This window comes from Mauremys mutica, chromosome 7 (genome assembly GCF_020497125.1).
Source record: "Mauremys mutica isolate MM-2020 ecotype Southern chromosome 7, ASM2049712v1, whole genome shotgun sequence".
In the NCBI taxonomy this organism is placed as follows: Eukaryota; Metazoa; Chordata; order Testudines; family Geoemydidae; genus Mauremys; species Mauremys mutica.
This window is the reverse complement of record NC_059078.1, coordinates 45,392,356-45,409,087: the sequence shown is the minus strand read 5'-3', so window position 1 is coordinate 45,409,087 and position 16,732 is coordinate 45,392,356.

Genomic DNA, 16,732 nt, shown 5'->3' with positions numbered 1-16,732 from the left:
GTTCATGCAATCTGAGGCTTGGTTTACACTCGAGTTATCAGGGAAGCTACAGTCCTTTGCAGTTGCAAGCACTGCTAGTTACCCCTGCGTCCATGACTGAGCACTATTCATTCCAGCTGATCTGTCCCACTTTTGCAGTTCTCTTTCCACCCTGCGAAGCGCTGCGCTTTTTTGACTTAGGCACCTTGCCTGGTGCCATCTCTTCTTTGCATATTCCTGATGCTGTTACTGGCTCAGACTAGGCGGTACCTCCTGGGGCCCTTCCTGAATTGCATCAGACTAACCTCTACCGGTGTCTAGGGCTACTCTGTCCATGAGGCTGTGATGAGACCTTCAGGTCTAACTGCACAGGCAGACGTGTAGTGGTTGAGGGGGAGAGGAAAGCACGGATGTTGGGGTCACCCTATGGTGAACTGCATTGTCTCTCCTGGGAGCCTTGTGTCCTCCTCCGTCCCCCCCACCTCTTCCTCCTGCCCCCCCCCCCACTTCCATAGAGTCTGAGACAGAGGCATGTCATTCAAATTCCAGAAGAGCCTCTCCACTTAGCAGTGACATCCATTTAACCCCAGCAGTGGAATTTTCTGCATCCCAGCAGATTGCTGCTGTGCAAAATGCATTGATCTGCAGACACATAAACCACTGCTTTGTGAGGCGGGCAGAGATGGAGGGTCTGCAAATGCCAGTAGGAGACAATCATTTCTTTCTTCCTCTGGAGGGAGAACAGGACCTCTGGCACTCACAAAGAGGGAGGGGAAGGTCACCCCCTCCCCATAATAGCTCAAATGCAGTCAGTTTCCATGCCTCATCCCCGTGTGCAGAGAGCTTTTCACATGGCAGCTTTCCTGTAATGCTCTGGCTCTACTGCTGATTTTGGTGGCAGTGTGTTACTGTCCTCAGCGTGGCTGGATTATTAGAGCTTCCTCCTCAGCACAGAGGAGTTCTGCTGAGGGACTGCTGGAGTAGAACAGGAAAGAAGAGCCATGCAGCATGCCAGAGACTAGCACAGAAGGTGTAACCAGAGGGATTCCTCCATTAGTTACAGATTTTATACATGTGTATCACAGGCTCCGAAATGCCCCCTCTGCCCATCTCCTCCTGGGTACCTGCACTTCGCTGAGGAGAGGCAGGTTTTTATGGGTCCCAGGCTTTGTAAAAGGTCTGTGTTTCTTGGATTTGCAGATGAAATATTGTAGCCTCTGTTTCAGTACCAGCCAGCACATGCTGTATGCTGGAGTAGACCGTGTAAGCAGCAGTTTGGGTCTTTAGACTGGATGGATGGTCATGTAGTTAAGACTCTGGCTTAGGACTTGGATTCAGGTCTCAGATCTGCCACAGGCTTCCCATGTGACCTTTGGCAATGCACCTTTAACCTTTTGGTACCTCTTTTCCCCATTTGTAAAACAGGGACACGACTACTTATTTTGTCTTTATAGATTGCAAGCTCTTCAAAGCAGGGGCTGTCTCTTACTAGGCACTGGTACGGAGCCTACTGCAATGGGGGCTTGGTCTTAGCAGGAGCTTCTGAGTGCTATCGTATTAGTACTCCTAATAAATAATAACTCAAAGCCTTTGCAATAGCCCAGGCTGCCAAAGAACCCAGGCCTGGTCTAGATTTTGCATTGCAGGGGGTCGGGGGGTTGGCTACAAAGGGGAAAAGGGATGATTTTTATTAAGAGGTTTGCCAGCCAAACGAGACCCAGAGCTCTGCTGCTTCTCTGCCAGCCTCCTCCAGTGGGAACTGCAACCCTCTCTTTCTGCTACCTTGAGTAAATAACTGCTGTCTGACTGCTCATGGGGCTGCCAGCTGGAAGACATTCAGTTCCTTTTTGACTGGGTCGGCGCACAGGGCTACTTTACAGTTTGCTGGCATGTGACATTGACAGTTGTTCTGAAAGCCGGCCCAGCGTTCTCCTTTAGCACATGGTGACGCGGTTTGGCCTGGGAGAAGGGAAAACGGCTTAAGAAGAAAGCAAAAGGAGCTTGCATCCTAGATGAGCGGTGGCAGTCGCAGTGCCCAGGCTGCCAGTTGAAGAGGACCGATCAGCAGCAAAGACCCCAGCGTGGACCAGTCCCAAAGGAACAGGCTGGGAGGCAACTAATACATTACTGAATCCTACCCTAATTGCACTTCTCAAGGGCCTTTCACAAACAATCCTGCCTCAGAAGCCCCTTGGAAGTAAATAATTAGACACAGAGAAGTTAACCTGTGACTTGCGAAGGCTACAAAACCAGTTATTGCATCGCTGGGAACAGAACCAAGAGGAGCAGTTTCCTGACATCCGTCCCATCTAACCACTAGACACTACTGCCTAAAGCCTCTTCCATTTTTTTCCTCCTTTCGCCTCTTGCTGCACTGTTTTGGTGGTGCTAGAAACAGAGGGTAGCCGGCCTGGGTAGAAAGCATTCGTGTGTGTGAGAGTGGCCCTGAGTGAGAGCAGTGGAGGGGGTGGCTCAGAGGCTAGCAGTAGTGCCATGCAGCTGGGGGAAGTCTTTGGAAAGCGGTATCTTTCTGAAGCCGCACTCCCAGGAGTGACGAAGGCTGTCACGTGGTGGCTTGCCTGATTTTGGACTGATGGAGGTGCTTAGGGGGTGCGTTGAGCAGCCTGCCCTGCCTCTCCATTCTCCATTCTCCAGAGGGTGGTAAGAGCATTTAGAATAGTTAATATTAAAAAAGAGCTTGGGAAGGGATATAAACCCTCCTACTGCAGGGATAACCAGCTCCTAATTGCTGGGGCTTGAGGAAAACTTCCCTTAGGGGTCAGTTATTCCATCCCTGCCTACTGCAGGGTTTCTTCCTCTGAAATAGCTGGGGCTGGCTTCTGTCAGAGACAGGATATTGGCGAGTGATTCCTGTGTTCCTAGATCCTCAGCTGATGTAAATTGTTCTATTTCCTTTGAAGTCAGTAGTGCTAAGACAATTTACACCAGCTGGGGCTTTGGCTCTGCATGCATATTTTGTAAATCAGACTTCTAGCTCCTCCTGAAGCTTTTGCAGACCAGGCCATTGGCTAGTTGGTTTCCAGGAGGACAGTTAATTAAATTAGCTACAGGAAGTTAACATTGCTGAGCTGCTCACCAGGAGCTAGCGGAAGGACTCAGGGACACGAGTACCTGGGTCTGCAGAGCCTGGGGTGGCTGAGATTCCCATAGTACCACTGGTAGACCATGCAAAGGCCCAGGCAGGGAGCACTGTGGAGAGTTGGCACAGCAGGAAGTACCGCCCAAGCGATCCAGAGTGACAATACCCGGAGGCCTTCTGATTGGCCAGGTGTCCCTACTTAATCCCAGGGGTTGTCCCACGAAGTTGTCTGGGCAACCATGAAGACTCTTTTGCCTGCTACAAACAATGCTAGACTTTGCCTTGTCTCCTGAGCTCCAGTCTCTGACTCCGACCTGATTCTGACCTTTATTTCTGCCTCTCAATTTGAACTGGTACTACCTTTGATCTCTGGCCGTTGACCCCAGCCTGACTCTGATCCTGATGCTTGTTTATGGAACCTGGCCATGTGATTCCTCCAACTCCTGGCTGGTGACTCCCGTCCTTAGTGGGCAGACTCAGCCCAGCTGTGACCATTAGGCCAGACCACCTATGCCTACGGTCCCTTACGGTTTATTTATCATTGGTGCAAAGGAACTAGTTTTATAGTACAGAGGTGGTTAGAAAAGTGCCTATGCAAAAATGACACTTTATTATTCCAGTGCACCAGTTTTGTTCTTATTAAGGCCCAGGGACCCTGTCTTTAGCAATTTAATGTATTTTAATTCAAACGCTATGTAACACTGCAATGAATGCCCTCCCCAATCTGTTCTGCCTCTTGCAGTGCGGACCCCTCCTTCCAAACTGGAGGATGACCTTTAAACTTTACAGCCACATCCTCACCTTGCAGCTACCAGCTGCAGCGAGCCATGTACACTCCCTGTGTGAGTTTCAAAGCGTATCAGCTCTTTCTACGCTGGAAGTGATCTGTTTTCCTTCTGGGGGTATTGCAGAACCATTGTCGCAGCAGGAGAGGAAGGGGGGTGGTTCTATTAACTCGCAGGTCATCTGGAAAATTGTCTGCTAAATTTTGGTTTGTGGGTGTTTTAAAAGGGAGAATAACACCGAGCCCACAATGAATGTGCAATGCTAGGCATCCTGTTTTTGTTTTTTGTTTTTTTAAGTGTTTTGTCTTTTAAACGCGGTCAACGTGATCTGGAATAATTGGGAAAGAGGCTAAATCTAGACCCCCACGCTTCTGGGTTCACAATCACTTGTCTCACTCTAATTGCAATTTAAAGCAGAAAGTTCTGATTATTGTCCTTATTAAATACTTGTGCATCATGGTGGGGCCCCACAGATAGAATGAAATGAAGAGAAACAGATGGAAAACAATTACCCAAGGAGCAGTTCCTGAGCTTCACTGGAAGCTTCCAATAAAAACATAAATCCCTGAAAGCTTATGTATAGAGCAGTGAGCAAATGGCAGAGGACTCAACGCACCGTAGCTCTGCACATTGTGTAGTCACTCACACTGGTGAAAAGTGAAAGCATTTTACACTCCCTTTGCTCTGATGTCAACACCTCTGTACAAGGTGCAGGGAGCCAATGAATTGCGCTCAGAATGCCTGGCTGCTTTAATTATTTAATTTGGACAGTTCTGCTGGCTGCCCTTGTGGCCAAACCAGTGCTGAATTTTAAGCCTTTCGGGCCCAGAGATAAACAAAATGGCAATGGGATTATTAAATAATGGCGGCCATGAGTATAAATCTATTTCTAAGCTTGTCCTTGCAAGAGCCGTGGCTGCGAATGACACAAAAGGGCAAAGCAGGTGGGGAAACTCACAACAACATATCTGCGTTGTCACAAGATCTGAGTCTTGCCAAATGCGACGTAAAAAGAATTACATAACTAATCTAATGTTTGCGATTCTCTCTGTAGATACAAAGGGCTGTGTTACAGGGACACTGTCAACTTGAGATCTTGTCTTTTTAAAACAACGAGCATAAAATAATTTAAGGCGCTACACCTGTCCACAGTTGCTAATTTTTGTTGCTTTACAGTAATATTTTCCTGCATTTTTTAAAAATGTCTTACAGAGCATAGAGGAGAGTGTGTATATGGAAAACCATATAACTAATAGAGGAAAATGGCTGGCTCTAAAGAGTGGAACTGACTAGGTCCCTGATCTCTGGTTCTCTTGGCCAGATCAGGCCCTAATTCAGTATGGGTAAAATTTTTAAAAGCTTCTAAATCCTGTTCAAAAGTGATTTAGGCACTTAGGAGACTACATCTTGTTGAAAGTGTCTAAAGGCCAGATTTTAAAGGGTATTTAGGCACCTAATGATGCAGATAAGCACCTAGATACTTCTGAAAATCCCACTAGGTGTCTATCTACATCTTTAGGCTCCTAAATACCTTTAAAAATCTGGCCCTACCTCCCATTTGAAAATGGGACTTAGGCTCCTAATCATTTAGGGTACACCTATATTGCACACTAAGCCCAGCTCTGTGGGACGTGGACTTGTGGACTCATTGGTCCCAATCCCATGCACTTCATTGTAAACCTGGGTTTACAATTGCTGGACCGGCTCTCACAGCTGTGCTACATGTCCATACGGCACCACACAGACTATCTGACACAAGTGTGCAGCTTGAGCTGTGTCCACACTGCAAAATAATGGGGCTTGAACCAGATTCAAAATGGGACTTGGGCTCTGACCCACCACCCCAGCAGGGTGCTAGGACCTGGGTCCAGGGTGCTTGCTGACCTGAGTCAGACTGATTTGTATATGGATGGAAGGGAGGCTTGGGCTCAAACCTGAGTCAGTGCCTGGGCTTAGTGTGCAGTGTAGACATACCCGTAGATGCTTTTGAAAATTTCACCCTATGCCCTTAGTGTTGTCAAATGTGTAACGTAACTAGAGGGAAAGATCTTTCTTTCTCTCTTTGTCAGTCTCTTTGTCATCTAACATACTGTGAGGAACCATTAGGAAAGGGTCAGATAAAGAGATAGAAAATATCTTAATGCTACTTTATAAATCCATGTTATGCCCACACCTAGAATACTGCATGCAGATCTGGATGCCCCAACTGAAAAAATATATATTAGAATTGCAAAAGGTACTGAGAAAGGCAACAAAAATAATTAAGGGTATGGAACAGCTTCCATATGAAGAGAGATTAAAAAGACTGGGGAATGTTCAGCTTAGAAAAGAAATGATTAAGGGGGATATGATAGAGGTCTATAAAATCATGACTGGTGTGAAGAAAGTGAATAGGGGAATGTTATTTACCCCTTCACATAACACAAGAATCTGGGGTCACCCAGTGAAGTTAACAGGAAGCAGGTTTAAAACAAACAAAAGGAAGTGCTTCTTCACACAACACAGTCAACCTGTGGAACTTGTTGCCAAGGGATGGTGTAAAGGTCAAAAGCGTAACTGGGTTCAGAAATGAATTAGATAAGTTCCCGGAGGATAGATCCATCAATGGCTATTAGCCAAGATGGCCAGGGATGCAACTCTGTGCTCTGGGTGCCCCTGAGTCTTCGACTCCTTGAAGCTGGGACTGGATGACGGGATGGATCACTTGATGATTGCCCTGTTCTGTTCATTCCCTCTGAAACATCTGACATTGGCCACTGTCAGAAGACAGGTTTCAGAGTAGCAGCCGTGTTAGTCTGTATCCGCAAAAAGAACAGGAGTACTTGTGGCACCTTAGAGACTAACAAATTTATTTCAGCATGAGCTTTCGTGAGCTACAGCTCATCCGAAGAAGTGAGCTGTAGCTCACGAAAGCACATGCTGAAATAAATTTGTTAGTCTCTAAGGTGCCACAAGTACTCCTGTCAGAAGACAGGATACTGAGCTAGATGGACCTTTGGTCTGATCCATTATGGCTGTTCTTGTTTTCTTATAATAATCTTAGGTTCTGATCCTGCAAACATCTACACTTGTGAGTACCTTGATGCAGATGAGTAGCTCTGCAGAGCTCACTGAATCTATTCCTGTGTATGAAATAACTAATCTGAATGCAACTGTGGTCAATAGAAAGATTCCCACTGAATTCAAGGGCATTTGGATTAGGCCCAAAGTTATTTAAACTCTTAAGTATTTAAAGGATCCGCGCCTTATGTGTTACATTAACAACAGTAGGGTAAAGTTTTACAGAGAGAGGTGGGATTTCAAAGTGATATTATTGTTCCTTGCACAGTTATGGGTGGGGAGGCTTTGTCATTGAAATTACTAAGTATTTTCATACCATTTTCTTAAATAAACTAGGGCCCTGATCTGGCAGTCCACTTACACATGTGCTTATATCCCATTAACATCAATCAGACCTAAGTGCATACTTAAAATTAAGCATGTGCCTAAGGATGAGGCTTTCAAAAACACCCACAGGAGTGGGGCACCCAATATCCATTGACCTTTATTGGGAATGGGGCATCATACCCCCTTGGTTGCTTTTGAAAACCTCGCCCTAGATGGTTTGCTGAAGCAGGGCCTAAAAGAATACATATCAGCTTGGTTAAATAACCGTTACTCTATCAGACCACACACACACAGTCTGGCTTGATTTGCACCTGCAGAGATGTTAATGAGCAGCCAAATCATTGGTTAGAAATGAATTTGAGAGCTAAGAACAACATTTTCTGAGTGGAGTGTGGAAAAACACATCTCTCCAGCAAAAGTGTGTCGTGTTCCAAAGCTGGTTCGCTGTCTCGTATCCCACTTCATTAGCCATAATGCTGACTAGATAGAGCTGTACTGTGATAGAGCTGATGTGCTGTAGTGTTCCAGTTGCTACAGATAGAGCAAAGTAAACACTCACTTGATAAACTATTTCCCAGGCTAGACAGTAAAGTCCAACTTATCCCCATTTCAGCTGGTGTTTGCACACATGTCACCTTGGGAAAGTGTCTTTGAAAGACACACTGATGGAAAATATTGTTGCAAACTCGTGCGGATACAAGAAAAGAATCTTCCTATTTGTTCCCCACCTTGATCCTATTTAGGGCTAACCCCTACTTCCTGCTGAGAGCTAGACATGACTCTAGGCTGAACCAGGGGCTAGGGTGGTGGCTTTTTATGGCCAATGTGAAGCCTTTCCCTCCTTTGAGCTCTGAGCCACTGCTGGCCTTTTCTTCTGCCTAGAATACAGGGAGTAACACAGGGAGTAACAAGCGCGTTAGCTCCAATAACTTTTGTCTCGCTGGGGCTGACTCACCTTTCTGTTGGTCCTTGGCAGCTGTTTACATTAGCCTGAATCCATCCAGGTGCCTGTTTCACAGGCAGAGCAAACACCTTTTCACAGAGCTGGCCTTTATCTTTAAATGCTTACTCACTAGGAGAGAAACAATAGAGGGCCTGAGGTAGAGATGGCGAGCCTAAAAATACTGGTGAGGAAGGGCAGTGTTCCTCCAAAGCTAGAAGAGTATGGGCTGTGCAGCCAGCAGGGCTCCTCTAGCCTTGTTAAGAGGGGCAGAGAAAGAGGGGAATTCTCCTGTGCCAGAAGGAAGTCTGCATGCCTCTCCCTTCTGTTGCTGTTGCCCAGCTTCTGAGGCTGACCTCTCAGTTTCTCTCCCAGTTAATACAGGAGACAATGCAGCCCTTCTGGGAAAAGGGGTTCAGAAATTGACTCACAAAGCTGTGGACAAGAAAGGAGACCTCGCTGTCCCCAGCGAGCAGCTGAGTGGTACGTAGAGTGACTAGACAGCAAGTGTGAAAAATCGGGAGAGGGGGAAATAGGAGCCCATATAAGAAAAACCCCCAAATATCGGGACTGTCCCTATAAAATCGGGACATCTGGTCACCCTAGCAGTACGGGACACAGAAAAGAGAGAACTCTCCTGTTTTGTCCTAACTTGCTGTTGCTGCTGCTGATAAAGTGCTACTTGGTAAATGCCTTTCATACAAAGATCCCAAAGCCCTAGACAAGGATAAAGGAACCTGCTGCTGAAATGCAGCCACTTCTGGGGTGAAATGGAGCCACTGTCTAACAGTGTCCAGCAACACTACATAACTACTGAGGACAGAAAAATGTCATACTGAAGTTGTAGGGGGATTTTTTAGGAAGGCAGAATACAGCAGCCCACCTAGAATTTGGCCAGGGCAATGGGGTTAGTACCTTCAGTCTTGCAAAAAGTGCCAATGAATCTCTGATGGTTCCTAGCCATTATGATTTTGATTTTACATTTCACCCACAAGATGGCATCCCCAGCAGCATATTGCCCCCTACCACCAAGCTAGAGTACTGAATTATTCATGGCTATTGACTTTGGGTGGTAGCGGGACCCCTTTACTCACATTGGTGATCTGTTGCACAATGAGTAATCCTGTTGTTTCCAATGGGACTAATGCTGTGAGTAATGGCTCACTAGTGTAAAGAACTCACAGTCTGGCTGTTAGAAAGAAGAGCACTAGCTTCTGAGAAGTCAGTACATGCCACCACTTCTGGAGACACCTTGGGCTTGCATTGAAAATTTTCTGGATAAGGCCCCTTTCCAGTTAAGGCAGGGGCTTAGCTTTAAGCAGGTGAATAGAGCCATTGTTTTAAGCTTAAATGTGGAGCACACTTAAATACCTTCCTGAATAGGGGTGCAAGAGCCAAAGAGGTCTAATCCCACTTGGACAAATGCTGGAGAGTATTGGCTCCAATGGGCATTGTAGATGCTCAGCACAGGATTTTGGCCCTTTGCAAAGAGGCATCTTTGCAATGAAACTGCGAATCAAGGCGCCAGTCAGACAACAGGGTTTGCGTTGCATTGTGTGTATGGCTTGGCTTACATTGGAGAAATTGCCCTCAACACTCTAGCAGAGCTATAGTAGAGATAATGCTCCAGGAATAGTCTTGCAAGTTGCAGCCTGACCCGAACCTGATGGGGCCTGGGTCAGGTGGTCTCTGATCATCTCCAGCTCATGTGGGTTTGGTGAGGTGGTATCTGCATGTGCATGCCCAGTGCAGCGAGCTGGTGGTGGTCAGCAGGAGCAGGGCACACAGGCAGGAGGCAGCTGGAGGTGGATCATTGGAGCAGGGTGTGGGGAGCGGGAATCCCGCACCAGGCCAAACCCCAAGGATGAGGCAGCAGTGGTGGCACTGCAACAGTTTAGGAGGGGAAGTGTTGGGTTGGCTAAGCCCAGATTGGTCTCAATTCTGGGTCAGGCTTTAAATTAGGCCCAAGCAGACCTCTATCCAGGAGGCCCAAACCATTTTAAATGGAGCCAGTTTCAAAACCACTTTCACCCAGTTTTGAAAGGAAGAGAGTAGAACTAGTTCAGGTTGCCTGTAGCTTGGTCTATACTACAGTATAGCTTGGTCTATACTGTTCAGCATAGTTGAACAGGTTAGTACTTCTGCTGCTGTTCCTAATATGGTAGCAGTTGGATGCCTCGCTGTGCTCTGCATTGTACAGACATAGTAAGGAACAGTGCCTGCCCTGAGGAACTGACATTTTAAATACACAAGACAAAGACCAGGAAGGGGAACAATTTGCTCAAGGCCACGCAGAAGGCCAAAGTCAGGAGTAGAACCCAGGTGCCCTGCCCCTGATCCCAAGTCCACTGCCTTATTCATAAAACCACTGCCTTTCACATGTAGTGCAAATTTCCTCAGCACAGACCAGGCTTGTGTGTGTAAACATCCTCTTTGTTCATATTTAGCTACATTCTAGTAATGCTGTAGCGTGTCCTCCATTTAGCCATGGTTCCAGATGTTGGCTTCTGAAATGCAAGATTGCTAGAAATTAAATGGGCTGGATGGTTTGTATACCTGAAGATTCGATGCAAGTAGTGCCTTAAAAGTGCAGCCAGGTGGAATGGCTGTGTCAGGGCTCATTCCATACTCCGGCACTTTGAGTGCAGAAGGTGGGGTCCTGCAAGGAGTCTAAAAATTAATACTGGCCATCTCAGGCTTGTCTTAAACTCCCAAGGTTACAGCTTTTCTCTGACCTTGGATGCCACCACCCAAGTACAAAACTCCTTTGAGAACCCAGAAAGGTGCACTTGGGAATTCTTTCCTGTGGGGTACCCTCAAGCCCTTTCACCCCCTGCCCTCCCGGGGAAGAGCTGAGAAAGGAAAACAAAGGAAATCAATTGTTGCCACCAGCTAATTAAACAACATGTGCACAAACCTCTTAGGTCACAAAATCCAATCCTGTTCTTTAAAAAGGTAAATTTTATTGAAAACAAAAAGAAAAAAATACATTTGGAAACTCAGGCTATTGCTAGATTTAAAAAAAAACCACAAGTATTAAGCAGCAAGAATGACATTCTTGAGGTCCAGGTTAAAGGTTACAAGCAAAACAAAAGCATTTGGGGTTAGCACAGAGGAGTCCACAAGCCATAAAGAACTAAAAGGAGATAAACCTGATTACGTCTTCCTAGACATTTCCTGATCTACTTACATATCTGGGGTTTCAAATGAGTAGTTTCTAGGTATGATACGATGATTTTTCATACCTGGCCCCAAGCTTCTTACAGCATAGTTGCACTGTCCTGTCTGCCTCTCCCGAGAACAAAAACAGACAGACAAAAGGGGAGTCTTATTTCAATTTTAAAAAGTTCTTTTAACCTTCCCATTGGCTCTTTTTGCCAGGTGCCCACTCACTTCCTTTTACCTATACATCACAGTGGGACTTTTCACCCTTTACAGGTAAAGCAAGTAGAGAACAGCAACTAAGAGGGATTTTATAGCTACTGGCTGGCTGGGTCCATAAAAGGGAGCTATCGCCTCCCTTCATTTTTTTCCTTGCGTTTAGGTAAGCTGAAAAAAATGCACTACTTTATCATTATTATAAAATTAATAAAATTCTGGATGACGTTGTAGTACTGGTGAGAGCTGCTGTATCAACAACCCTGGAGATTCAATTATTGTCAGATACGTAGCTATAAGACAAGGATTGGCATAGCCTAAGTTCTGCTATTGATGTGCACATTGGATATTTCCATGTGTAACAAAAACACCAGGAGAGACTATGAGAAAAGCTGACAAATGGCGTATCTAAGTTGGCATTATTTGCAGAGAAGAAGGGGCAGAGGGGATAAGAGATGAGAAGGGGAAAGTGGGAAGCCAGAGGATTGGACTGAGAGTTAAAATCATCTACAAGGTGATACTTTTTCAGGCCTGACAGGGCATGTAGTATCTTTGACTTCAGCGTGGTCCATATTCAAGTGAATAGGGCCTAGATCCTCAAAGATATTTAGGTACCTAACCCCTAGTGAAGTCAGTTGGAGTTAGGTGCCTAAAAACCTTTGAGGATCTGAGCCTAAGTGGCTTTGGTGGAACTACTCACATGAGTAAGGGCCTGCAGGAACAAGCCCCAAATCACAAAGGATCAGTGAGTACAGGTAAAAAGCTCCCTAGCCCATTAGCACTTCCCTGAGCCACTCAGGCCAAGGAACATTTGGATGTTTATCCGCACTAAATTGCCCGAAGTCCTGCTGTTGCCTTATCATGCCCCCCCCCATAAATTCCTGTCAATTAGGGGCCTGATTCTCTGTCCCCTGTAACCTGTGTCATCATCTACACCTGTGCAAAATAATGGCACAATCCAACCACGGCTGCACAATGTGCAGGATGATAGCAAATCAGACCCAAGATCTAAGTGATCTATGCAAATTTTTTCCCTTCCCTGTGGACAAGAGTAATGGACATGTGAAAGAATTATTTCATGCATAATATATATATCTAACAAAACCCCTTTTCCCCGTAAAGAAGCCTATCAATTATCTTTGGCTTCCTGGAGAAGATTGCTCCGTCTTTAGCTCATCAGTGATCAGAACTCATTGTGCAGTAAATTATGCCAATATAAAAGTTAATGTACTCTGCCTTAACATAGATATTTTACTGTTATTATCACTATTGAAATTGACATCCATCATAGGCACATGCACACACAGAAAAGGCTGGAGCGATCATGTTTAATAGCCCCAATTACTGAGCTCTTCTAATGCCTTTTTTATAACAGTTTTGAAGCTCTGTGTTACCTCCCATTAATGTGATATCTCTCCTGTCTATTAATTTCTCAGGATCTTCTCTTTCCCTCCCATTTCCATAATGGCCATTTATTACCCGCACACTTCCCATAAAAACTGGCTACAGGTGATGTGGAGAAAATTCATCGTGACCCAGAGAAATGCCGAGTCTTTTATTTATTTATTTATTTACTTTTGCTCAGCAATAATGTGCTTGTTACAGTGTCAAGGAGGGATCGTTAAAAGGTTCAGATTCTGCTGCCAACCTGTGCTAAAAATACAGCCTGATTAGGTAGCACTGAATGCTGCTTAATCAGCAAAGGAGCCCTGTAGGAAACTGCAATGAGATGCAGTGGGGAGCAGGGATCAGCTGGCCGTGCTAATGCTCAGAGTGCAGATGTAATAAACAGATGCGAGGGAACCCTGTGTCCAATTTCCCATCAATGGCTCATTCTGGTCTGCTGCCAATAGGGTGATCTCTGCAGCAATGTGATTGTTTTACACTGCCATGCTTCTGAGAGACATGACCCTAATTCTTCCCTCTTCTGGCAGGAGTTTATTTTACAATGGTGATTTGCCCTTGTGGTCTTTTCTCTTCAGGTTCTTATGTTGTACCTATCACTTTGGTATCTGAGCACTTCTATGATGATTTCAACCAAGGCTCTCTACATCCTTTGCAAATGTTAAGTAATTAAGAATAACAACTCACGTGTGATGTGCTGTAGGTATTTGGCAGCCGTCCCATTTTGCAGGTGGATAAACTGAGGCAGAGATTTTGGGGTAGATCTTTGACTGGTGTGAGCTGTCCTAGTTCCATTGAAGTTAATGGAATTAGGACAGTTTGCAGTATCTGAGGATCAGCCCCATTTAAAGTGCAGTTCTGTGATGGAGAGGGACTCTGCAAAAATGGCATTGTGCGATTCCGTGCTTGTCTCTCACTTATTCCCAATCCAATCCAATTTGTTCAGTATTTCAAGTAAAAGACTTAATTTCTGACTGAGGGTAGGAGCAGGAGGGAGGGGGACACCCTGACATTAGCCTGCCTCCTATCCCCCCTACACAGCAAGCAGGAGACTCCTGGGAGTAGCCCCAAGGCAGAGGGCAGGAGCAGCACACGACAGTGGGGGGAAGGACAGCTGAACTGCCCAGCAATTGATAGCCCGCTGGGTGGCTGCCGCACAGGGAACTTAGGGGAGCAGGGAGCTGATGGGGGGCTGCCAGTCCATCCTGGCTCCAAGCCCCCCCAGCTAGCTTCAACAGGCTGCTCTTTCTGCAAGCAGTGAACAAAGCAAGCGGCTGCCAAACAATGTTATAAGGGAGCATTGCACAACTTTAAACAAGCATGTTCTCTAATTGATCAGCAACATAACAATGAAACAACGTTAACTGGGATGACTTTAAGTGAGGAGTTACTGTACTGTATAAGCAGCCTTGGTGCCTAGCGTGGCTTCGTGACTCACAGGATTGTTCCTGTGACTTTCTAGGCACCTAAAAGTTAGGCATGTGACATTCAGTGTTTGTAATGCTGAAGTCTCTTTGTGAATCCAGCTAGGGTGACCAGATCACCACACTAAAATATCGGGACACATTGGGGTGCCATCAGCCCTGCCCACAGTCCACCCCTGCTCCTCCCAGGCCCCGCCCCCACTCTGCACCAGGCCCCGCCCCCTCCCCGCTCAGCCCCCCCCACGTCCTTCCTCATCCCCCAGCCCTCTGCTGGCTTGCTGTGTCCCTCCTCAGTCCCCCACCTCCCCGCCTGCTCGCCCACCCGCCGCTCACCTCTTCATCCCCCCGCCCACTACTCACCCCTACGGCGCTGCCTTCCCCTCTGCTGGGTGGGTGCTCGCCCACCCCCGCCTCTTCCCGCCCAAGCATCTGCCCTTGCTCTGCCCCCATTCCACCCCCTTCCCCCAAATCCCCGCCTCTGCCCTGCCTCTTCTTCACCTCCTCCCCTGAGCGTGCCATGTCCCTGCTCCTCCCCTCTCCCTCCTGGGAAGCTCTAAGAGCCACCAAACAGCTGTTAGGTGGTGGGAAGCACTGTGTGGGGGAGGAGCGGGGATGCGGCCCGCTGGGGGGAGGGAGGGAAAAGGAGGTGAGGAGGGGGGAGCTTGGCTGCAATTTTTCCCCGTGGGTGCTCCAGCCCTGGAGCACCCACAGGGTCAGCGCATCCCTCCTGCTCGTCTCCTTACCTGAATATTGGGACAAATGGCATCCCGATCATACATTGATCGGGACATGGGACAAAGGGTTAAATATTGGGACAGTCTCAATTTTATCAGGACATCTGGTCACTCTAATCCAGGCCTCTCTTTCTCCCTGTCCTCCAGCGAGACATCCCACTTCACTCCTCTTTTCCACCAGCCAAGCAGAGAAGACTGGCCCTACCTACAACCTTTGGAATGGTAGGAGGGGAGTGGACTTCAACTCTGCAGAGAGGTCATTTGAGAACCGGAGTCCTGCTTTCCTCTTTTAACAGAAAGTTAAAAGTCACTTAGCAAATAACCACTCTTGATTTGCTGTCAGAGAGGGAAATGCAACAAGATCTGAAGCTGCTGGTGCTGTAATTATCTCTGCCACCCTTTCTGCTCTACTTCCTTAACAGGTTTGAACACTCCTAATTAACTGCAAAGCTTTTTTTGTTCATGCACTCAAGCCACACTGAGCAAACAACCAAGATGTGTTTTAAGAGAGGCTGTATTGCACTTTTTGTTTTAATGGAACTTATTTTTTTCTCCAGTATGCACTAAGGAAACCAAATTGATGCAGTCATTGTAAAGATCCGGAGGTGGTCTTTTATGTCCCTCTGCCTGTGGTAAAATCCACTGTGCTTAACTGAGACATGAGGCTACGACAAATGGTGCTTGGGCAAGTAAAGTCATGTGACAGAGTGTCTGCAAGTCCCCAGCTGTGAGGGTGTTCTTGTTGCCAAACCATGGCCTATGTTCTTGCTGCTGGCTGTGTACAGCCCCCCAGTCGTGACAATGTATTATTCTTCATTAAGCAGCAAGACTCAATAGGCAGAGCCTCCCTGGGTAGGTCTAAAGTTTGAGGCTGAAGGCCATGTAATTAACTAGCCAGGAAGTTCAATAACTGATCCGCTTGATGTGATCTGTGGAGTGTCTCATGGCTATTATGACATGCATTTCATACCTGCAAATACTGTATGTAAAACTGTCAGATGCTTGTAAGTAGAACCTCAGCGTTCCGAACACCTCAGGAATGGAGGTTGTTCATAACTGTGAAATGTTCATAACTCTAAACAAAATGTTAGGTTTGTTCTTTCAAAAGTTTACAGCTGAACATTGGACTAATACAGCTTTGAAACTTTACTATGCAGAAGAAAAATGCTGCTTTTAACCATGTTAATTTAAAAGAAAAAAGCACAGAAACAGTTTCCTTACCTAGTCAATTTTTTTAAAATGTTCTCTTTCTTTTTTTAGTAGTTTATGTTAACACAGCACTGTACTGTATTTGATTTTTTTGGGTCTCTGCTGTCAGGGCTGGCTCCAGGCACCAGCCGAGCAAGCTCGTGCTTGGGGCGGCAGATTCTACGGGGCGGCATTCTGTCCAATCCTAGGGCAGCATGGTGTTGGGTTTTTTTGTTTGTTTTATTTTTTTGTTTGCCGCTCTGGCCGCCCTATAGAGGGCAGCGGCACGGAGGAAGGGAGTGCCCTGCTGGGAGCAGGCTGCATGTTCCCTCTGCCCCAGCCGATGCCAGGTCTGCAGCAAGCCTGGCAGCCCGCGTCCTTCCCTCCCCGCCGACCGGAGCAGCGTGGAGCCC